A 24,260-nucleotide genomic window follows, 5' to 3' on the forward strand; every position below is an offset into this window, starting at 1 on the left:
GGTTCGCCCAACGTTGCTCCACAGCTCCCAGGTTGGCAGTAGCTAGATGTACAAGCGGACTATTGTCTGTAAAAACTTCTATGGTGGCCCCCCACAGGTAATCTTTGAACTTCTCTGTTATCGCCCATTTCAGAGCTAAAAGTTCGAGTTTAAATGAGCTGTAATTTTGATCATTTCTTTCCGTGAGGTGCAGACTCCGGCTGGCAAAAGCTATTACTCTCTCTTGTCCATCCTGTTCTTGGGCCAATACTGCTCCCAAGCCCTCCAGGCTGGCATCAGTATACAACCGGAAGGGGAGAGAGAAGTCCGCATATGCAAGAACCGGGGCACGTACCAAGTCTTTCTTAAGTCTGTCAAAGGATTCCTGGCAAGCTTCGGTCCAATTCACCTGGGTATTTCCCTGTCGAACAGTGGCCGTTCCTTTCAGCAAGGTATGAAGAGGGGCAGCAATTTGTGAAAAGCCATGTATAAATCTCCTATAATACCCCGCAAAGCCCAGAAAGGAACGCACCTGTTTGATGGTTTGTGGGACAGGCCATTCCTTCACCACAGCTGTCTTTTGAGGGTCAGTGGCTACTCCCTGGTTGCTGATGACATGGCCCAAGTAAGTCACCTGTTGCTGAAACAACTTGCACTTCCTTGGTTGCAACTTCAGGCCATGCTCATGCAACCTCCAAAACACCTGTTCTAAGTGGTGAAGATGGCTGTCAAAGTCAGGGGAAAACACCACCACATCATCCAAATAAATTAACAGAAAGTCATGCACCATGGACCCCAAGCACCTTTGCATGAGCCTCTGGAAGGTTGCGGGTGCATTACACAGGCCAAAAGGCATGCGGTCAAATTCATAGAGGCCCATGGGGGTGGTGAATGCAGTCTTCTGCCGGTCTTGGGGGTCCATCTCTACTTGCCAGTATCCACTAGCGAGGTCGAGTGTTGAATACCATTGGGCCCTCTTCAGCCCGGTGAGGGATTCTTCGATGCGAGGTAGCGGATAAGCATCCTTGTGCGTGACTGCATTCAGCTTACGATAATCCACACAGAACCTCCAACTGCCATCCTTCTTTTTAACCAGGACTACTGGGGCTGCCCATGGACTAGAGCTTTCACGAACCACCCCACTGTCCAGCATGCCCTGGAGAAGGGTCCTCAGTTCCGGGTACAGACTTGGGGGGACAGGACGGTAGCGCTCTCGACAAGGCGGGGCATCACCTGTGGGTATCTGATGTTGTACTGCATTGGTTCTGCCAAAGTCGTCATCGTGCGAGGAGAACACGCTAATCCATTTCTTTAAGAGCTGCAGGAGGCGTTGGTGTTGATCTGGGTTTAGACCGTCTCCCTCAATGGCAAAGCAAGGATGGAGATCTGTAAGAGTAGAAGATTCAGAGGGGTTAGTCACAGCTCGAATTGCCACTTCCACAGCTCCAGAGTCGTCAGGCTCGACTACTAACTCCTGTCCCGTTTGTACATCACACTCATCAGTCTGTGTCACCTTAGCCAATGGGCGGCGCAGTGGGACCTCTACTGGATAAGGATTTGGGTTGCACATCCTCATTGGCAGCTTACCTCCACTCACCATCACCAGGGACCGCGCTACATACCATTCCCCATCCTGGTCCTCGAGGGGTTCTATTAATGCATTAAGGACCATCTTGGGGGCTCCTTCCTGAAGTTGAGCCCATACCACCATCTCAGACTCAGGGGGGATAACCACTGGTGGCTGTCGAGGCAGTCGAGCAACCCCTTGAAAGGGAATGGCAGGCCCTTCAACTATCACCCTCTGGCAAACGGAGAAGGCTTGTTCCCAAACATGACCTGCTACAGGCGACACAAGAGACTTAAAAGCTGTCAGTCCGGGGTGCTTACCGTTGGTCAATTCACTCCAACAGTGTGCAATTACGTTCATGCCTAGAATGGCGAAGTCTGCTCCCCTACACCCATCTTCAACCACCACCATCCCCTTCTGTGGAATCTGGACACCGCCAACAGCGAAATCAACAATTGCATAACCAACATACGGTATCTGCAGTCCATTAACAGCTCGTAAGGTTAGCCATGGAGAGTCATGGGCACAATTCATGTCAATATTCCCAAAATGTCTTATAAAAAAAGGCTTTACTCACCAAAGTGACTTGTGAGCCAGTGTCAAGGACACAAGAGATCATTTTTCCATTAGCCTCCACCTCAACATATGGACATTCTCCTACAAGCTGGGACTTGGTCACTCCAGCAGAGTGGGCAACAGTCCCTGCCACGCGCCCCTCAGTGGCAGGGGGCACTAAAAACCCGAAGTCGACCTACGGCGAGTTGGACAATACCTCTGGATATGCCCAACTCCTCCACAGTCCCTGCATATGGGCCTCCCCTCGGCATCCCACTGGAAAGAACCCCTGCCTGGTGGTGTCTGTTGAGGTCTTGATCGTGCAGTTGGACCACTGGGCAGTTGGGGTGGGATGACAGTTAGGGGTGGTACGTCGGGCTGACTGGCCATTAGGGGGGTGGGTGATATTTGTTTGCGGATTTCTTCAACAATGGAGGCACTCAAACCCTTCAGCTGCTCTGTCACTTCTTTGCGCAATTCTGCCTGGAGTTCGCTTTTCAATTGACTTAAGTCGGATGCATTACAGTGCAGGGTGTTAACTGGTGAGGTTGCTACGGTGGGTGTCACAGCCCGTCTGACCCAGGTGTGGTCTTCTCCATGTTGCTGCTCCTGCTCAAGAGCCACAGCCTCAGTGCAGACAGCGGCAAACGTCAACTGTGGATTGCGGCGCACTTGCCGATGAATCTCCTGCTGGATTGGGCCTGGTCTCAAGTTCAAGGTGAACTGATCTAACAGGTACTCGCCCTCTTCCTCTTGGGTTGGTTCACGTCCTTGCCAGTCGAAATAAAGTTCCTGCAATTTCAAGATAAAGGATCCCACTCCCTCATCCTGACCTTGCCTACAGCTGAAGAACCTGGACCTCCGCTGGGCTCGACTTCCTCCATCACCATACTTGCTCTGCAGGGCGTCCAGCAGTGCCTTAGCATCAGCCTTCTCCTCTGTCTTGAATAACCGCGCCTGACGCCTCGCCTCCCCATCTAAAGCTGCCAACAAAAAGTCCACACCTTGTTGTGTAGTTAGCCCTTGGGCCCTCAGCATAGCTTCTACCTGAGACCTCCATGAGCTAAATTTTCCCTTCTCCCCACTAAAACGGGGTATCCATGCCCCCCCCCCATAAACCATGGCACCAACAATTGAGCTACTCCCTGACTACCCCCGCCAGCCACATTTCCTTCTGCCCCTTGGTTAGCTGCACTACCCGGAGGGTCAGACATGACTGTGGTTTTCTGCTGCTGGTATCCTGCCGACTACGCCAGAAAAAGACTGTCACCTAGTGACCAGTATAGAATAATAAGTTACCCAGGTCCCAGCCGCAGAAACCAACAGACAGTCAAAATCAGGTACCAAAAAAATATACTTTATTAAGGGAAATACTGATACGTAGGAAAAATAAAAGAGTTCACTAAAATCGAGTCTGATATCTTTTTGACAGATATCGAAGTTGGGTGGCTTCTCTGCAATTTGCTCCGACTGTCCTCCCTCAAAACCGTGGAGCAGACACGTCCCAAGAGTCACAGCAAGCGTCAGACCCACAGAAAATGGGCACGGTGCTCTAGGCAGCAAACGGCAAGCGTCCAGGAAGATTCCGATGTAGGCAAGCCAGCCTTCACAGCAGTGCTGGGTTCGTCACAAACTACGTGTAGCAGAGGGGCCCTTTAGGCGACGATAGCGAGCGTTGAGGGAGTTCCGAGGATACCCACACGATCTTCAAGGATCACCAGACACTGAAACCACCAGCTGGGTATAGCAGAGGCTAGAAGAAAGCAACCACAATGACCACCAACACCATAAGTACCAAATGGCCACACACTCTCACTGTGTGGAAGAAAAATATAATTACGGCCCTTCAGGCAGTGATAGCGAGCGTTGAGGGAGGTTCGAGGGTAGCCACACGACCTTCAGGAAAACGGCAGACTCTGGAGCCACAAGCTGCGTATAGCGGAGGCTGGAAGAAAGCAATCACAATGACCACCAACACCATAAGTACCAAATGGCCACACACTCTCACTGTGTGGAAGAAAAACATAATTACGGCCCTTCAGGCAGTGATAGCGAGCGTTGAGGGAGGTTCGAGGGTAGCCACACGATCTTCAGGAAAACGGCAGACTCTGGAGCCACAAGCTGCGTATAGCGGAGGCTGGAAGAAAGCAATCACAATGACCACGACAGCCACGAGTATCAAATGGGCACGCACTCACACTGTGTTGAAGAAAAATAGAATTACGGCCCTTCAGGCAGTGATAGCGAGCGTTGAGGGAGGTTCGAGGGTAGCCACACGATCTTCAGGAAAACGGCAGACTCTGGAGCCACAAGCTGCGTATAGCGGAGGCTGGAAGAAAGCAATCACAATGACCACGACAGCCACGAGTATCAAATGGGCACGCACTCACACTGTGTTGAAGAAAAATAGAATTACGGCCCTTCAGGCAGCGATAGAGAGCGTTGAGGGAATATAGTTGTAGTACATCAACGTTCAGACGAAAGGCCTTGAAACCTGGACATCCTTTGCAGAGCCGTAGAGCACCCAAAGACACAATCGCAGCACAACTGCAGCCAGACAAAAAATCTACCTTCTCTCTTCCAAAGAACCAGCTTTTATATCCTTCAACCAGGGCATGAGTGGTTGTTAGACCATTAGTTTGCTAATTGAAATCATCATCAATTGCAAGGCATAGGCAATCATCAATTCTTGTCTATTCAATCAGTGACAGGAAGTATAGTCCAAATATGGGCAGAGAGGAGCAATGTAGTAATGAGTACCAAATAAACTAATTAAGTCGCATTATTGGGAGAGGAAGTAGTCCAAATATGGGCATTGTAAAAAAAACAGGAAGTGGGTTGCCAGGTTTGTACATAACACAAAGAGTCAAATAGGGCAGAAGTAATAGAAACAACAAAACCCACTACAAATTCTGATGAATACGTACAGTGAATACCCACTACAAATCAAAGTGCAAATACGTTTCCACACACAGTAAAACCATCACACAGTAAGGCCCTAATGTCTCTAATTAGGCAGAGAAAAAAAAAAGAAAAAAAAAAGAAAGAACTGAGCCAGCCTGTGACATGCACACACCACATACTAATACCTCCATCCGCCTATAGTTTTATAAAAAATCATCCTATCATGATCCAATCATGATCCCAATCACATCTTCTGCTGTCTAGCACTTCTTTCGCCATGTATTTGTTCGTTTCTTTCATTATTTTATGCAATCCACTCTAACCTGCCGCGGTTCGTATCTCTAGAGCCCGTCTAACTTGACCGCTTTTCCGGGACAAATGGATTTTTGAAGGACAAGTAAAAGAGAATTTTACTCGCCCCAACGGACAAGTAGCCTGAACATCAATAACAAACAAAAAAATAACTAGGGAATCACTAAACCGAGAGAATGATTCTGATTTTATTACATTTATTGCAAGTTGCGATCGATTGTGGATAATAAATGTAGCAGGCCTACTGTATTACTGATGGTAAGGTTGCGCTGTTGACGCTCGCGCAGAGAAATCTACACACATGAGCGGAGCACACACACACACAGTTAACAACATACTCTGCCTATAAAAAATCTAAATGTGGAGTTTTTATATTTTAACATATGTTAAGCACTAAGCAGCCTCAATTATTTTTCCTGAATACCATCACGATTGAAAAAGTGACATTGATTTCCTACAACAGTTCAATAAACAGTTAAGATTAAGTCACTTACTGTTTATAAGCAATATTGGGTGTTTTTGTTCCATTTCAGCAGCGAAAATAGTTCCAAAGAAAAGTCACAGCAGAACCACGACGCATCTCACAGGAACTCATCCTGTATTCATTACTGAATGATTCAGCATTTTGAACGAATCGGTTGAGTCAAGGATTCAATGACCCATTCATAAACATCAACTGTCTCATTCTTCTTGAATGAATCAACCGTTTGAACGAATCGTTTGAATTAATGAATCAATAACTCACTCATTTATACGGCCGCCTGCCGCCACCTATTGGCAGTTTAGTGTTATGTTTATAAGTAGCCTAGTATAATTCTTTTCAATATTTCTTATTTGCACATTTAAATCAATTTCATAACATTATTTTATGAAATTGTAATTTTTCAGTGTAAATGATTTAATTTCATCAGCCCTACCTAGGGTAACAGTATGCTTCATCTTTCATTTTAAATTCCTAAATTTGATCAATAAATTCAATTATTTAGAATAATAAGACACTATAGGGCATTTAATAATATTGGTGGATGGGGATGCCCTTAAAGGTGCATATATTACAATTTGCCTTTTTAAATATCAAAGCTGATTGAACACTGATGAGAATATTGCTTCAGAATAAAAAATAAATACATTTTAAAAATCCGGACAAGCAACTTTTTTACTCGGACAAGTGATTGACAGATTTACTTACTTGTCCGGAGGACAAGCACGTGAAAAGGCTTAATAAGGGGATAGTTCACTTTGAAATTAATTTTTGATATGTTTTAGCTTAACTCAAGGGCATCCAAGATGTAGGTGTCTTTGTTTCCACAGTAGTTTCAATTTTGATATTTTTAGGTTTGACTATCCCTTTAATGTCGAGCCCTGAATAATTTTCTACCCATCCCTTGCTGCCACTGAAAAAAAAAAAAAAAAAAATTACCTACCGACCCATGACCTCAACTGACAACCAACCGGAACCAATTTTTTTTTTTTTTAGGCCTCATACACCAAACGTCTGTACTCTGTATTGAGCTGCTTCATGTCAATCACTGTATGCTGTATGCTTTCGAATCAGTACTGTGATGTCATACACCAATCGTCTGTACTCTGTACTGAGCTGCTTCATGTCAATCACTGTATGATGTATGCTTTCGAATCAGTACTGTGATGTCATACAATCGTCTGTACTCTGTAGAGAGCTGCTTCATGTCAATCACTGCATGCTGTATGCTTTCGAATCAGTACTATGACGTCATACACCAATCGTATGTACTCTGTAACAGGCGCGGATTTATGGGCGGCCAGATTGACAGGTGGCCCAACCAAACAGATTATTAAAAACAATTTAAATTTTTAATTTTCATAATAATAATGAATTAAGTTTGGCCTTACGGCCCCCCAACACTTTCCCAGCAAACATGCCAGTGCGGGCCCACTGTGGGTAAGTGTGGGTTTTCTGTGGGACAGTGTGGGCAAGGGCAAACCCTTTGGGGCCCCATGTGGGCTTGCTGAGGGCAAGCCCACAGTGGGCTTTCCCACAGAAACCCCTCAAGGGCCCCTAGTGGGTTAGCCCATGTGGGGCCCATAGCAGTTTTGCCCAATTGGGCCCCCATGAGGGTTTACTGTGGGCAACCCACTGTGGGTTTGCCCACAGAAAACCCACAAGGGCCCCCAGTGGGTAAGCCCATGCGGGGCCCATAGCAGATTTGCCCATTTGGGGCCCCATGAGGGTTTACTGTGGGCAACCCACTGTGGGTTTGCCCACAGAAAACCCACACGGGCCCCCAGTGGGTTAGCCCATGCGGGGCCCATAGCAGTTTTGCCCATTTGGGCCCCCATGAGGGTTTACTGTGGGCAACCCACTGTGGGTTTGCCCACAGAAAACCCACACGGGCCCCCAGTGGGTTAGCCCATGCGGGGCCCATAGCAGTTTTGCCCATTTGGGCCCCCATGAGGGTTTACTGTGGGCAACCCACTGTGGGTTTGCCCACAGAAAACCCACACGGGCCCCCAGTGGGTTAGCCCATGCGGGGCCCATAGCAGTTTTGCCCATTTGGGCCCCCATGAGGGTTTACTGTGGGCAACCCACTGTGGGTTTGCCCACAGAAAATCCACACAGGCTCGCAGTGGGTTAGCCTATGCGGGGCCCATAGCAGTTTTGCCCATTTGGGCCCCCATGAGGGTTTACTGTGGGCAACCCACTGTGGGTTTGCCCACAGAAAACCCACATGGGGCCCCAGGCAGTTAGCCCATGCGAAGTTAAGTTGTTTAACAGTCAAAAGTTTTAACATTAGAAGGTTTAATATTAGAAGCTTAATCAAACTATTTAACGATCCTGTGAAATGTCAGTCCATAATTAACTAAAACTGCATATAATGGATTATGAGCATTTGCATTTAAAAACAAATTTTTGACTTATAAGGAATTATTAAAAAAATATAGATGTAACTATATATTGTAATGCAGTAGGTCTTAATGAGTCTTTATGAATATATTTATACAATAGTAATATTGCTCATAAATAAGTATAAATGGTGCTATAATTCATTATAAGTATGGACTGCACAGAAAGTGTTACCATATTTATTAAATAAAATTAACTTATTTGTCACAATAAAAACAATAGCCTACAATGGTTTACTGATTTGTTTTGGTATTAATCAGTGATGCATATTTATCATAATAAAATTATATATTATTGATACTAATAAATAAGCCTACATCACTGATGTAACGACTGAGCCCAATCAGACACAAACGAAACTGCGACGTCACTGGGCGTAATTTCATTACCAACTTTCATAAAGCATTTTAGTGCTTTCATATTCTAATGAAAAAAAATAATATTACATGGGTCATAGAACTACACGATGATTTTTAAATTCATGATATAAAATGAATGATATTTTAAATTGTTACATGTTATAATTCTAGATGTTTAAATGCTGCGTGCCTTTTGAATTGTTATGGTTTCAACGCGCGTGCGAGTCGCATTCAAAGTTGTCCGATTCAAAGACAGGAGCGCACGCGAGCAGATGGAAACCATGGAAACGAGGAAACCTCTTCAACTGACAAACAGCAAAGAACAGCGTCTCTCTGTTTTTCCACTGCTTTCAGGTAAGTTTAGTTAACAAAATCACACAAATAATACATACAAACGTTCCTAACACCTTTCTTACGTATAATTGATACGCTTCTGTTGAATATTTACTTTGTAGAAAAGGTTTTGAGTCTTCGAAAAAGTCCGTTAGCATCTCAACTGTTTTCAGAATAGGTAACGTTAAGTTAAGTTAACGTTAGCTCTTGTTTTACATAAGTTTGGGGTTTTAACCACATCTTTGTGTTGACAACAGTTTTTGATAGTTTTGTTTTGCTGGTAATTTGTCAATGGGTTATTGGAAATTAGCTAATTGCTAGTGTAATGGATTTTTTTCCCTGAACCTGACTACTCTACAATAATACTCACTCTAGTTGGCCAAGTCTTACTTTTACCAGCGCATCTACACATCGACGTCCGCTGAGTCAATTAAACCTACCCTCTACCCTAGCGCATCTCCAGTCGACGTCCGCCGGGTACTAATCCTATAACCCTAGCGCATCTCCAGTCGACGTCCGCCGGGTTCTAATCCTATACCCCTGGCGCATCTACAGTCGACGTCCGCCGGGTGCTAATAATTCTAACTTACTTGTTCTTGCTGCGCAGCTTAAATAACAGACAGACTCCAGCAAATGTCCTTTCAATGCTTTTAATTACGGCCAGGAGAGTTCTCGAGCAATACTCAGAGAACTTCCCAAGTAAACACAAGGCCGGTGGATCTCAGACAAATTCCATTGAGAATCCCCCCGAAAACACTGATACAACAGTTTTTATATCAGATGGAGGTATGCCATAATGACATTAATTTCATTGGTTCTTCATAGGTACACTGTTTTGTTACTGGGTAGAGGAGACTTTGATTTAATGTTTCTAACTTAGTCATCTGTCTAGTTGCATTTCCCATATTTGTTATTTATACTCAGTCAGGTGTTTGACACGCATACATTCATCTGAAGTGCAGAATGCCTTAGTACATTGTCTCAGATACTCAGCTGGTTATATGAGGTCAAATGTCAAAACATGGTTAGCTTAATATTCAGTTTAAAATTTTCCACCACAGTTCCCCTCTCTGGCCGTAAACAAACACGGCCATATTAAATTTTAATTCTTCTGATCAATTTTCCATACCTGCATGATCTCATTAAGTGTGACTTTAATACCACTTGTTATCTTTAACCATTTTCATCTTTTACTTTATAATTACCTGCAAGATACTCCTTCAATCAACATCCTAACCTGTAATAGAACCAATTTTCCAACATACACATACCATCTTCTCACCTATTCATTTCCTTCCCAACATTCTATCATCCAGCAATCTAATTCTATCTGTAGTAAAATCTAAACATAGTACACTGCCTTACCACTTTAGACCTTATGTCAGTTTCGTCATCTTTTGCTATCTCTCGAATCGCATTGATCCAACGGTATCAATCAGTCAATCAGGCCTTTAACAGGCTGATAGTTATGAACCATTTTTTTTTAATCGTATTTTGTTAGCTTTTAATTCAAGCAGGCTATTTATTTTCCTAGACAGATCTATTTAAGTATCTTTTTAAAAAAATCTTACCAAAAAACGTTCTATAATCATTTATTTTTATCCTTTAACACTAATATCAATAATTTTATTATTTTGTTTCAAACAATGTCAATATTTTTTCAATTAACTAGCTCTAGCCACAAGAACAGCCTTAGCTGCTGATATGCCAATTAATCTTTAACTATATCTTCCTACAATCCTATTTTCCAGAATTAACTGATAGGCATAACTTAAGTTATTCTGCCTCTAAGTTTTGGCAATGCGGAATAGCTCATAACGGATCCATTGATCCAGATCATTTAATCTGTAACTTCGTTGTGAATTTATAAAGCTTTTCAGAATTTCTCTATTAGCAAATACTCTATTTCCAAAATGTCTAAACTTATTAGAATAATTTTTAATTTAAATGTAATATGTTTGGGTCATATTGTCCTTGGTCTAGGTTTTAACTCTGTGGTCTACATAATTTGTTTTAATACGTTGAAGACCTCTCTCAACAAAACAAAATCCATATTTCATTTCTGGAAGCCGGGCTAAATAAGCAAGCACTGTTACTGTATTCCTAGAATAGACTAGACCCGCAGTCACCTCTCAGATATCAAATACAGACATTAGACAATACATGAACGGAACATTTCAGTAATCACACTTAATCACACAACTTCTTTAACTAATAAAATATTTTTCCCAAAATCAATTCCCTTTTAAAAGTTTTTCTTTCTCTGTTTTAACAATTGGAAACACCTAAAATTAATGTAGTCATTAATTCATCACTATAAACTGTTAACCAATTATCTATTCAGACCTTGTCCAGCAAAGTAACTTATCATCTATTCTCTTTCATTAGAGATTGACTAATACAATTTTATTTTTATTTTTTAGCATCTATGATTTCTGTCTTAGACTTGTTAAAACTTTTTTGAAAGTTTCTTCAATAATAGTCCCTAAATTATTTATTATTTTTACAGTAATGAATAGTTAGAGTCCCTATACTCTACGGAAGTTAAGAAATTTTCTTCTTCTCAATTTACGTGTACCTGAAATTAGGGATGCACAATATATTGACCACATCAATATCGGGCGATAAATGGTCTTTCTTTATTTATTTATTTTTTTTTATGTTATCGTTATCGATTCAATAGGAAATTTGGGCCGATTTATCAAAGCCGATAGATAATAGATTATTTACTTCAGTTTAGAGATGCGCGTGGTTCGCCATGATGGTTCTGAATAATAAAAACACGCCCGCAAAAGAAGGGGGTGAATTCTTGTTCGCCAGTGTTTAAGTGCGACAAGCGCGTTGTGGAAAAAACACATCTATGGAGTTAAGCTTTCATGACATGCACAGTTAAGTTCTCTTAAGCATTCGCATCATTCTTTGCCATTGTAATTTGTAATATGCTTATTTTGTGTATATATACGTCTGGTTGAGTTAATGAATGATGCTGTAGTGCTTCATTGTAGCCTTTCCGGTGATCATCTTTATCTTTAGCGTGCGCAGCTCAAACTGCAATGCACATTTATAACTATAATTGAGACTGTAATATACATGCCATTATAATGAGAACACTATTGTAGCCATTTGTTTATGCATACAGGTTATCAAAGTATATCAAACTTTTAATTTAGATTTATCAGCCAATATATCAGTTATCGGCTTTCAAATGCAAAGAATTATCGGTTATCAGTATCGGCCAAAATGTTATCGGCCATATCGGTGCATCCCTACCTGAAATAATTTCAAATTAATCAGTAATTAATCAAATCATGAGATCTATCTCAAAACTCAGTCATACAGTTTGATTGAACCAAAATAAAACATCAATAAACATCACACAAATAAACTTAAACCATTAGTTGGCCCACATCTTTCTCCAGGTGTGTTAATCATCTCGTTGCCCCTTTGACATTCCATCTTCACCAGAATGGTTCTTTGCGAACCGTAGTAAGGTCTTTCCCTCGACGGCAAGGGAGGTACGTTACTAGCACGTCCTTTTTATCCCCCACTTGAGGCTGTGTTGTCGTCGGCGTTTTGGTGTGGGGTTGCTCAGGGCTGATTGGTGTAGTTTGAGGTGAGATGCTTGGATGGAGGTGTCACGCTCTCCAAACTTACTGATTGTTGCGAGATTCCTCCTCAGATCACAACCGCACCCACTGGACCCTATTTGTGGAGTGAAACTTTTCCCTTCTGCTTTCACCTGTGAATGGAGACCTTAACTATTTTTGTTAGTGACAACATCTATTAACTCATCTGCTTGTCTGGCCGGTCTTCCTTTTCTGATGAGACCTGTCAAATTTCATGTTAAACAGTAACAAGACAATATTTATACATTTGGAACAGAATCAGTTCTGCTCGATGAGATCCATCATGACATCCTGTAAAAGGAAAAAATAAGTATGGGGAGGACAGGGTAAGATTGCTCTCTGCCTTCCCAAAGTTATACGCTGCGCATGTGTGGCACTGTTTATTTCTGCCACTACAACAACTCAAACACTCAGGATAGTTAGCCAAAATTTTTCATGGCCGTTAATTTATTGGCCATATTTTATTTTCACCCTGTGAGGTCATATTTTAACCTGTGGTCATATTTTAACCTGTGGGCCCACTTAATAAATTTAAACACAGGTGTTTTGATTCATATATACTTGTCTTGGTGTCTCTCAGAATACCTTATCTCACACATTCACATTCATACACTTTCACACACACCCCACTCTGGCCAGAGAATCATACCTTTTTGTCTGCCTTAGCAGTTTATGAACTGAATGGGGAATATATGGGCTATTATGGAGTGGAATACCACCAAATCCGAACGGTAACAACTTTTACGACAGAAGCTACTGAACGTAGACACACTGTGGCATTCCCCTTGCGACAGTGTCTAAACGTTAGGATATCAATTGTCAATCGTCCGATGCAGTCGCCATGAGGCCAAGTTTACACCTAAAAAAAACTAGCGGCATCGAATTTAATCGTTTCAACGATGCATTGCTATGCAAATGAGGACAATTCAGTATCTGTTCAGTAGTAGACCATAACCAATTATAATGTACTGACACTTTTCTGACGTCATTTGTTGCATATGTGCTTTGTGCCAGATAGGCAAACACACACATCCCTTTTTGAAACCTGAAAAATTGAAAATTAAAGAAGCAGTGCATCATAATACATCGTGATATCGAATTGAACTAAAATCGATTACATGATAACCGTAATCAAACCGAACCCTGAGAACAATGTAGGTTGACACCCCTATTGAAAACCTAACTTTTCAAAATCAAATAGATTAAACACTTAAAAATAATAACCATCTAGCGTTGCAATTAAGAGAACCAGTTCTAATTTCTCAAATGCAATTTGTCATTGATTCAGGGCTGCACGATTAATCGAATTTTAATCACGATCACGATTTTGGCTTCCCACGTACGATCAAATTCACGTGATCGAGCGATATTTAAAATGCGTCATCCATTCCGCTCCGTATCCACAAGTTTCCGAGGGGCGCTCCTGTAAAAAATAAAGTGGGTGAAACTTCCGGTACGGCGGCGGAAGTAGCATTCCAATGGTATTTTGTGTGTTAGTTAGCGAAGAGGCTAGCTGTTTTTCGGATAATTATTTTACTATTTAAAGACGCAGATCTTTATGAGAGATGTCGTTACGGAGCTCAGGGACAACATGTGCTGTTCGCTACTGATGTTACACCTAAACTCAGGATCAAAGAGTGAGTTGACAGAATACCAAATGTGCCAGTTAATGTATTCAAGTAGCACATTCATTTATAGTTTTGAATAAACTCCAAAGCACAATGACCAAGTGTGTATTTTTTTATTTTAATTGTTTGTCAGCTCACATAACTGTCTGTCACCATGCCTTGATGAGTATTGATTATTAATAATGTTATTATAATACTCCCAATCAACTACTGCGGAGGGTAAAGGTACTGTTATTTCACCCTTTTTAATTTCGTTGAGGTTGTGTTCCCACATCGTTAGCTAGTTTGGATCGCTATAACTTGAATGACTGTCAACTGTTGAATGAACGAGTGTTAAGAATGTCAAGTCGCGCTTTGTTTACGGAAGATGCGCCCACTTTTGATGCAAGGCCTCATGGGGCGTAGGAAACTTGTGGATATTAAAGGTTTTTTTTTCTTTTTTCCACGTCCTCCAGTGCGCAAGAGAGAAGTGTGTCTGCGCGCGAGTTACAGTGAACAAGGGAGGCCGAGTGTGTGAGCATTAGTAAATTGCATTAGTAAATCGGTCTATACATACTAGTAATATATAATTACTATATGAGAGGCATGTAAGTTCGATTAATGGACTCCAATAGGCTAATACAAATATCTTGTTTTGAACTATTGTTTATTAAATAGAAATAATTCGACCACATAAACTTTCATATGGAGGATTAAATACATTAAATGTATGCAGTAAGACTTCACAACTAATCACTAACACTGTACCACAACATTTTCCATTTTTTTTAAAGTGTCAAATAACAATGACTCATCCATTAAACGAACTTTCAAGCATAGTTCTGCCTTGACATGTTCTCATTTGGTTACATTCTGTTATGGAATATTTGTTTTTTACTGATTGTATATTTTTCTCGTTTTATTCACATCAATTATGCAGGTACAATGCAAGTTTATATTTTGCTTCCTAAAATATATTTACACAATGTAAAATATAAAATAGTGCCCTGTTGAAGTTCTGCTACATTTTATTTATTGTTTTCTTTATTTGTATTTATTCTTTAAAGAGATGCACTGAATTTTGGTGAATGAGAGCACCTGTTTTATTTTAATGCACATAGTTGTACATTAGCATGGAATGTAGCACAATATGGATGTGAAAGCAGTTATAATTAGCCTATGTGACAATAACATTTCTTTTGGTTAAAAATAAACAAATAATCGTGATAAATAATCGTGATCTCAATATTGATCAAAATAATCGTGATTATCATTTTGGCCCAAATCGTGCAGCCCTACATTGATTGCAATTTTTCAATTTTCAAACTTTTTGTTGTTGCTCATAAGCTATTTAAAAGAAGATTTGGAGATCTTCTCACAATCTCGGATCCATGGACAAATATAAAACATTTATATCTCGTACCCTTTTGGTGATGACAGCATGTGGTTTCAAAAGGTTAAAATTAGATTCATTGTTTTTATTGAATCCAGAAAATTACCTTTAAATGAAATGGAGTGACCAATTATTTTTGCTTTTCTAACCATTATGTTTCTTTGGGACACTTTGTGCCCTATATTTACTTTTCCAGAGAATTCTGCATAATCTAAAATCTATTCTCAACAAAATACATGCTTTTACCTCTATTAAATCCAGCCCCAGTGTTTTACCTGATTGGTGAGTCAAACTCTCACTATTACTATTCTGCTTTTGAACTTCCTGTATTAGGGCAGCTGGACTGGTCCCTATTGGAAGCAGATTCAAAGTGTTAGTTTAAGAAATACGAAGAATTGCTGAAACCAGTAAGACAATAATCAAGTTAATATGATAATTAACTAAATTTGAAACCGTTCTCTGTAGTGATCAAAAATACAGCACCTGGCAGTGAGTGGATGGAAATCTTTTATTTTCTGTGTGGATTCTCGTTCAGTTGACTTGATGTTGATACGTTTGATCATCAGGCTGCAATGAGACTCTCGGTCTGGCTTTTTGATCCACCCTGGCACACAATTCCATAATGCATGACAAAAATTGTCTTTAGAAAAAGTCACTGTCACCTCAAGTGAACTGTCCACTTCCTCTTTCTGGAGCTGGGGAGCTGAGGGCACCACTTCCTCTTTCTCTATCTCCAGTCATCCAACCTTTCGAGGTGTCTGAAACTCTGAACACTCAGAGAACTGCAAAACTCAAATTAAACTCATAGTTTAATAACTAAAAAATCTCATCTGGTTATCAACAGCATTTCCTCATTTTATTAAAAAGCATTCTTCCTTGCGGGGAAAAAGCAAGCATTTCTTCTTTGCAAAGACGCAGGAAAAAAAAAAAAAACAAACTCTAATAATAAAACAGTTTAACATCCCTTCTTCGTCTTTTTTTTTTTTTTTTTTAAGAATCCAAAATAAAATGACTGTAAGATAAATGTTATGTGCTTGTTCAAATCACAATTTATATTTTAACTGGTCACCCCACCTCATTCTCATACTATGCATAATGCAAATCTCTGAAATGGATACATTTACTTTCCACACACTGTCTTCCAGGGATAACAGGATACAAATTCTAGACACCTTCAGATAGAAAGTATAATATTTAAACGCATGCAGTTAATATATATTTATATAGTACTATTTATTCATCACTTTAAGAACACCTAGGTTTTACATCTCATATACATAAATAAATCAAAGTTTAAAATATAAAAGTTTCTTTATGATTCAAAATGTCCCAATTCTTTCAGAATGCATATTTATATTATTATGTGTTATACTTTTAACAATTTTTGCCTTTTTTAATTTATCTATTGATCTTGTTTCAACATTTCTAATTTCTAATTTTCTCTCTTATTATCCAATCATAATTAAATTATTTCGAACAAAAAAGCAAGTTGCAGTATCATTTATCTCTTTATCTTTCTTTATATACAATCAGAATTAAAGTCTCTTTCAAACAAAAAGCAAGTTTAATTTGGCTACTCCAGCATCTCGGGGTATTTTCCCTCCCAAATCTGATTTCTAGCATGACAAATTGCTATTTGCGGGAAGCATTGACATTGACAGCTTTCTGGAAGCACTCTCAAACACAACAAATAAAATACTCAACAAATATCAATTTGAATTGAATTTAACCAAAATCATTGCTCTTAATAGCTAAGGTAAAAACACAATTTATCCTAATTCTTTTCAAAATTTCACTTAACAGAAAAGCCAAATTTCAGTTAAATCTTTTAATTAATTTCATTAATTTAGAAGCATTTTTAAAAGGAAAAGTGCTGAGGTCCGTCATCCTACCTTAATTTAGTTCTTTTAGCCCGACTGGAATATGTCCCTCTGTCGAACAGGGTTCTGCAGTCCGGCAGAGTGAAGACAACCTCATGCATGGACATGACGGTTACATGGTTCCTCGTCCCTGTCCATCCGACAGAGGGAGATTCCGAGGACTCCTGGCTGGCTCGCCAAAATTGTAATGGATTTTTTTCCCTGAACCTGACTACTCTACAATAATACTCACTCTAGTTGGCCAAGTCTTACTTTTACCAGCGCATCTACACATCGACGTCCGCTGAGTCAATTAAACCTACCCTCTACCCTAGCGCATCTCCAGTCGACGTCCGCCGGGTACTAATCCTATAACCCTAGCGCATCTCCAGTCGACGTCCGCCGGGTTCTAATCCTATACCCCTGGCGCATCTACAGTCGACGTCCGCCGGGTGCTAATAATTCTAACTTACTTGTTCTTGCTGCGCAGCTTAAATAACAGACAGACTCCAGCAAATGTCCTTTCAATGCTTTTAATTACGGCCAGGAGAGTTCTCGAGCAATACTCAGAGAACTTCCCAAGTAAACACAAGGCCGGTGGATCTCAGACAAATTCCATTGAGAATCCCCCCGAAAACACTGATACAACAGTTTTTATATCAGATGGAGGTATGCCATAATGACATTAATTTCATTGGTTCTTCATAGGTACACTGTTTTGTTACTGGGTAGAGGAGACTTTGATTTAATGTTTCTAACTTAGTCATCTGTCTAGTTGCATTTCCCATATTTGTTATTTATACTCAGTCAGGTGTTTGACACGCATACATTCATCTGAAGTGCAGAATGCCTTAGTACATTGTCTCAGATACTCAGCTGGTTATATGAGGTCAAATGTCAAAACATGGTTAGCTTAATATTCAGTTTAAAATTTTCCACCACACTAGCTAGCCTGAAAGAATTCACACTGTAACGTACTGTTGATCAGTGACGTCACTTACAAAGATTGATAATAAAAGTGATTTCAGAAGGGACAGAAAAAAAACCTCCACAACAAAGGGGTAATTATTGTTTCATGATAATAATTTCATATGCATTTATTGCACAATATATTACGTTAAGATTTTATATTCTTTTTCTCTTTTCTGCATTGGATCTCTAGCTTGATTCATTGTAATAAACCCTTTGTTCTATTGCAAATGCTATGTAACATTGTTGGCTCTGTGACACATTGCATGTTATATTCTAGTCTAGAAAATCATCATGATATCCTGCTACAGCCCTGTCCCAAGACAACCTCCACGGCTATGAACTCGACTAGTAAGCAAAACTTCAAACATACTGTTCAAAAGTTTGGGGTCTGTAGGATTTATGCTTTTTAATGAAGTCTCACACTCATTAACCCCAGTTTTTTTTCAGTGATATTGTCATTGAGAAGCCTGTAGGCTAAATAATAGCTGGCAAAATAATATAATGTTATAATGGTCATAAGTTATTATAATTAATTGAACTATTATGAAAACAGGATATCATGGTCATTGGTATATTCTCTAGGTGTGTTTTTAATTATGTTGGCCAATGAGACACCATACTGTCCAGCGCTAAGGTATTTATTTATTTTCCTGTATTTTTTTAATGATAAACACTAAAGTTCTTTTAACTTTTAAATGCTGAATTCAGGGGGTCGACAACTTTAGGCACGCAAGTTATTTTTCACAGATATCTGGCCAGTTTACTCATGGCTCATATTCTTAGCCTTTAAATGTTTATATTTAAATCCACAATTCAATATCAGGGGGTAAAGATATCATTAGAGTTTCTAAAGTTACTATGCTCTTGTTACCAGATGAGATATCATTTGACCCTGTGATTCTTCAGGACCAGATCTTGATGCCATCCACACCCAGTACATGACAAAGGTGAGTTTCACAATAGCTGCCACTACCACAAACCAAGAGACCGAACACAACAGGCCTTCATCCATAAGAACTCACCCATACGTTGAGATAGTAACCAAAACCCGGTATTAAACATTAAACGGGCCCTGGGGCCAAATTAAAGGACAACTCCGGTCAATTTTAACATTGAGCTAATTTTTTTGTACATTTGGAGTGCTGTCAGTACAGACAAAAATCGGTGTTGCCTACACTGTGTTATCATCTTTTTAAAATTCGCACCCTGCTGACTTCAATGGGGCATGGTCTAAACCTGCTTTTAGCCTCTTAACATCCTTTATTTGTCATTACGAGTGTACAGCCATGTGAGTGGTGTTATTAAGAGTGACCACGGTCAATCTGACTGCAGTAGATATGAAAGATATTAATAAAAATGATGTTAATTCAGCCAGCGCACATACCTCTATTTGCTTCCTGTTTTCTGTCGAAGCCCACAGTGGTCGATTGTCGATCTCACACGTGAGTTCATTTATATCGTCTCAAACCTACCACTGTGTGGTGTTCTGAGAATATCAGCTCAAATGGATAGTTCATCCGAATCAGATGTTGAACACACAGAGGTTTGAGATGATATTCACTTATGATTGCGCGCGTGAACTCAACAATCGATTACTGTGGGCTTCGCCCGAAAACAGGAAGCAAATAGAGGTATGTGCGCTGGCTGAATTAACATCATTTTTATTAATATCTTTCATATATATTAACCGTGGTCACTCTTAATAACACCACTCACATAGCTGTACACTTGTAAGACAAATCATTACGAGTACAAAAAAAATAATTACAAGCTTTTTTTAAGGAAGACCGCAGTATCGATAAGCCCAGGTGTTATCAGTTCTGTCTTGCAAATTCTGTGAGGATTAGGAGGGGTATTTTAAACAGTCTTCATACAACATGTTTTTCTGGCTGGTGGTTGTTTGTAATTTTAAATTTAAATTTTAATAAGTAGGGAGAAAATAAAAACCTTTATTAAACAATTGTAAATTATTTATAACTGAATCTACAAAACATACAATAATTAACATCACTTATAAACATTTATGAAACGCATAATCATGTTTAATAAAAAATGAGTTAATCATTCATTTACTAATGATTTTGTAAATGACTTGTAACAGAATTGACAAAACATACATAAAATGTTAGTATATCACTTGCTAATCATTTATGAATGTTTTGTAAAAGCTTAGTTCATCATTAACCAACCAAAATGACTTACAACTAAATGTTATTATAAACGCAGCTCTCTCATTGACCTATTCAGTCATTCTCTTAGTTGAGCATTTATAAATAGCACCTGGAACAATCAGAAGACGTTTCCTCATTCAAAGTGCAGGTTGAAAACTTTCTTAGGTTGAAATGGTTCAACAGTACAACCCTTATTTTGTTTTTAACATTTGTATTTCAATTGTTCCTTTCTCACTTAGATGCTGTGACAAAAAGCAGTCAAGCCACTGCATGTGATGTGGAAGCCTCTATGAAGACATGGCTCCATAATCCCTGGGACAGAGATGGGGCAAGGAAGGGCCAGAACTGCAGAAATACCTACTGTTGCCCCTGAGGGGATTGATTTTTAATTTTCAATCCCCTGTTTTCTGTGGTTATTGCTGTTTTAAACTGTATTATCATTAATTATAATTATTATTAAATATAAATAAATTATTTGGGGAAAAAACATGACCCTCGATTTATTGCTGCTAACAAGTCCAATTGTACTGCATATAGTAATATGGGTGTACCTACTCTGTGTGCTCAAATTTTGCAACTGCACCCACAGTGTGCCCACATCCAGCCTGCTATAATTTGTGTGGGCCAGCCCAAAGTCAGCCCACACTTTGGGCTGGCCCACGGTAAGTAGAGTGGGCCCCGATTGGAGCCAGTTGTGGGCCCACAGCAAACCCTTATAGGGGCCCATTTGGGGCCATTGCAGGCAGCCCACTGTGGGCCCACAACTGGCCCCAATGGGGGCCCACTCTACTTACCGTGGGCCTGCCCATAGTCAGCCCACACTTTTGGGCTGTCCCACTGGGGCCCCACCTGGGTCCCGAAGTGTGGGGCCCACACGTGCCCCGCATTTCACGCCGGTATCTGGGCCCACAGTGGGCTGCCCATAATGGCCCCACATGGGCCCCTATAAGGGTTTACCGTGGGCCCACAACTGGCCCCAATGGGGTCCACTCTACTTACTGTGGGCCTGCCCACAGTCAGCCCACACTTGTGGGCTGTCCCACTGGGGCCCCACCTGGGTCCCAAAGTGTGGGGCCCACACGTGCCCCGCATTTCACGCCGGTATCTGGGCCCACAGTGGGCTGCCCGCAATGGCCCCACATGGGCCCCTATAAGGGTTTACCGTGGGCCCACAACTGGCCCCAATGGGGTCCACTCTACTTACTGTGGGCCTGCCCACAGTCAGCCCACACTTGTGGGCTGTCCCACTGGGGCCCCACCTGGGTCCCAAAGTGTGGGGCCCACACGTGCCCCGCATTTCACGCCGGTATCTGGGCCCACAGTGGGCTGCCCGCAATGGCCCCACATGGGCCCCTATAAGGGTTTACCGTGGGCCCACAACTGGCCCCAATGGGGTCCACTCTACTTACTGTGGGCCTGCCCACAGTCAGCCCACACTTGTGGGCTGTCCCACTGGGGCCCCACCTGGGTCCCGAAGTGTGGGGCCCACACGTGCCCCGCATTTCACGCCGGTATCTGGGCCCGCAGTGGGCTGCCCGCAAGGGCCCCATTCGGGCCCCAAAGAAGCTTGTTTGCTGGGTTATATGATATGACAAGCGCTGAGCGCGTCCATCTCTGGCTCAGCGCCAGCGAGCGCACAGTTTGAATCTGGCAGTGATGTCATGTCACTGTACATATTTTGTCCAGACTTCGACACCCTTGCAAGGAGAGTAGACGAGGCTCATTGTTCACATTGGTAAGACAAAGAATAGGGCCCGTTCACTGATTGCGCACTCAATTTTGTAATTTCAAATGTACGTTCATAATGGAAGCAACGTTGTCGCGCGGTCTGGCGTCTGATTGACTTGTCAAACGCGTGCGTTTCGACAGTCAAGGGACGCGCGATTTGCCATAAAATATAATATCTTGACGACATTTATAAAATATAACATCTTGACCATATTTAATGTTAACATATATTGCATAAATATTTTTATGTATAAGTATGTGTGAATATGACAAATATTATGCCCAGAGCTTTCAATCATTTTTTCATGTTCTTCGGATGTTCATGCCTATTCCAGGCGTTGTAAAGATTTGTATCTTGCCTTTTGTAGAACTACAGCTAATCAATCTACACTGAAATACAGAGGGAATTCCCTCTGGAATCATTTGGACCCTGTTTTAAAGACTACAATCACTATAAACACTTTTAAAAGAGAGCTGAAAAAAATGTTAACATATAATTAAGTTTATTTTGTTAATTTATTGTATTGATGTATTGATTATATTGTCTTGCTTGATCATGTAATTTTATGTCCATTTTAATGAGATTTTGGGGAAGTGGTTTTATAAGACCTCATGTCTTCTCACTTTCTGCCGCACAGTTGTTGTTTTTTTTTTTTTCGTTAATGGACTTGTAAAGTTGTATTTTAAATGTTATATGTGCAAATAAATAAAATCTAAAAGCTCGCATTCTTAACGTGTGCTTTGTGGTCACGGAAAATGCGCATGAGAAACTCCCGGGTTTGCAGCAAAACGTGTGTCCTCGACGTGTGATCTACTATTTAAACGAGATTGTTTCTGTCTGCAGGTGTTTTAGGTTAACAGCCTGTCTTATTATTCGAAATAATTGAATTTATTGATCGAATTTAGGAATTTAAAATGAAAGATGAAGCATACATTTAATTATATTGGGGGATGGATGCCCTTTAACGGTGCAGAAATTACAATATGGTGATTTAAATATCAAAGCTGATTGATCACTCATGAGAATATTGTTTCAGAGTAAAAAAAAAAATAAATAAAAAAAATGCTTTCAAATCAGTACTGATGTCATACACCAATCGTCTGTACTCTGTACTGAGCTGCTTCATGTCAATCACTGTATGATGTATGCTTTCGAATCAGTACTGTGATGTCATAATCGTCTGTACTCTGTACTGAGCTGCTTCTTGTCAATCACTGCATGCTGTATGCTTTCGAATCAGTACTGTGACATCATACACCAATCGTCTGTACTCTGTAGAGAGCTGTTTCAAGTCAATCACTGTGTGCTGTATGCTTTCGAATCAGTACTGTGACGTCATACACCAATCGTCTGTACTCTGTAACAGGCGCGGATTTATGGGCGGCCAGAGTGACAGGTGTCCCACCCAAACAGATTAATAAAAACAATTTAAATGTTTAATTTTCATAATAATAATGAATTAAGTTTGGCCATACGGCCCGCCCAACACTTTATATGATATGACAAGCGCTGAGCGCGTCCATCTCTGGCTCAGCGCCAGCGAGCGCACAGTTTGAATCTGGCAGTGATGTCATGTCACTGTACATATTTTGTCCAGACTTCGACACCCTTGCAAGGAGAGTAGACGAGGCTCATTGTTCACATGAACACCATGACTTGGTAAGACAAAGAATAGGGCCCGTTCACAGATCGCTTCTTTTGCGCACTCAAGTTTGTCATTTCAAATGTACGTTCTCATAATGGAAGCAACGTTGTCGCGCGGTCAGGCGTCTGATTGACTCGTCAAACGCGTGCGTTTCGACAGCCAAGGGACGCGCGATTTGCCATAAAATATAACATCTTGACCATATTTAATGTTAACATATATTGCATAAATATTTGTATGTGTGAATATGACAAATATTATGCCCAGAGCTTTCAATCATTTTTTCATGTATTCTTCGGATGTTCATGCCTATTCCAGGCGTTGTAAAGATTTGTATCTTGCCTTTTGTAGAACTACAGCTAATC

General features: G+C 40.8%; 1 long non-coding RNA gene across 1 annotated transcript; it reads left to right on the forward strand.

Annotated features, from left to right (window-relative positions):
* Positions 1-8,643: 8,643 nt before the first annotated feature.
* On the forward strand, positions 8,644-22,094 carry LOC120472186 (uncharacterized). Its single transcript, XR_005620927.2, has 4 exons — positions 8,644-8,914; positions 18,628-18,698; positions 19,225-19,297; positions 20,761-22,094. It is a non-coding gene; the product is annotated as an uncharacterized LOC120472186 (long non-coding RNA).
* The last annotated feature ends 2,166 nt before the right edge of the window (positions 22,095-24,260 follow it).

The sequence above is a fragment of the Pimephales promelas genome, chromosome 1 (assembly GCF_988280905.1).
Source record: "Pimephales promelas chromosome 1, fPimPro1.hap1.1, whole genome shotgun sequence".
Taxonomy (NCBI): Eukaryota; Metazoa; Chordata; class Actinopteri; order Cypriniformes; family Leuciscidae; genus Pimephales; species Pimephales promelas.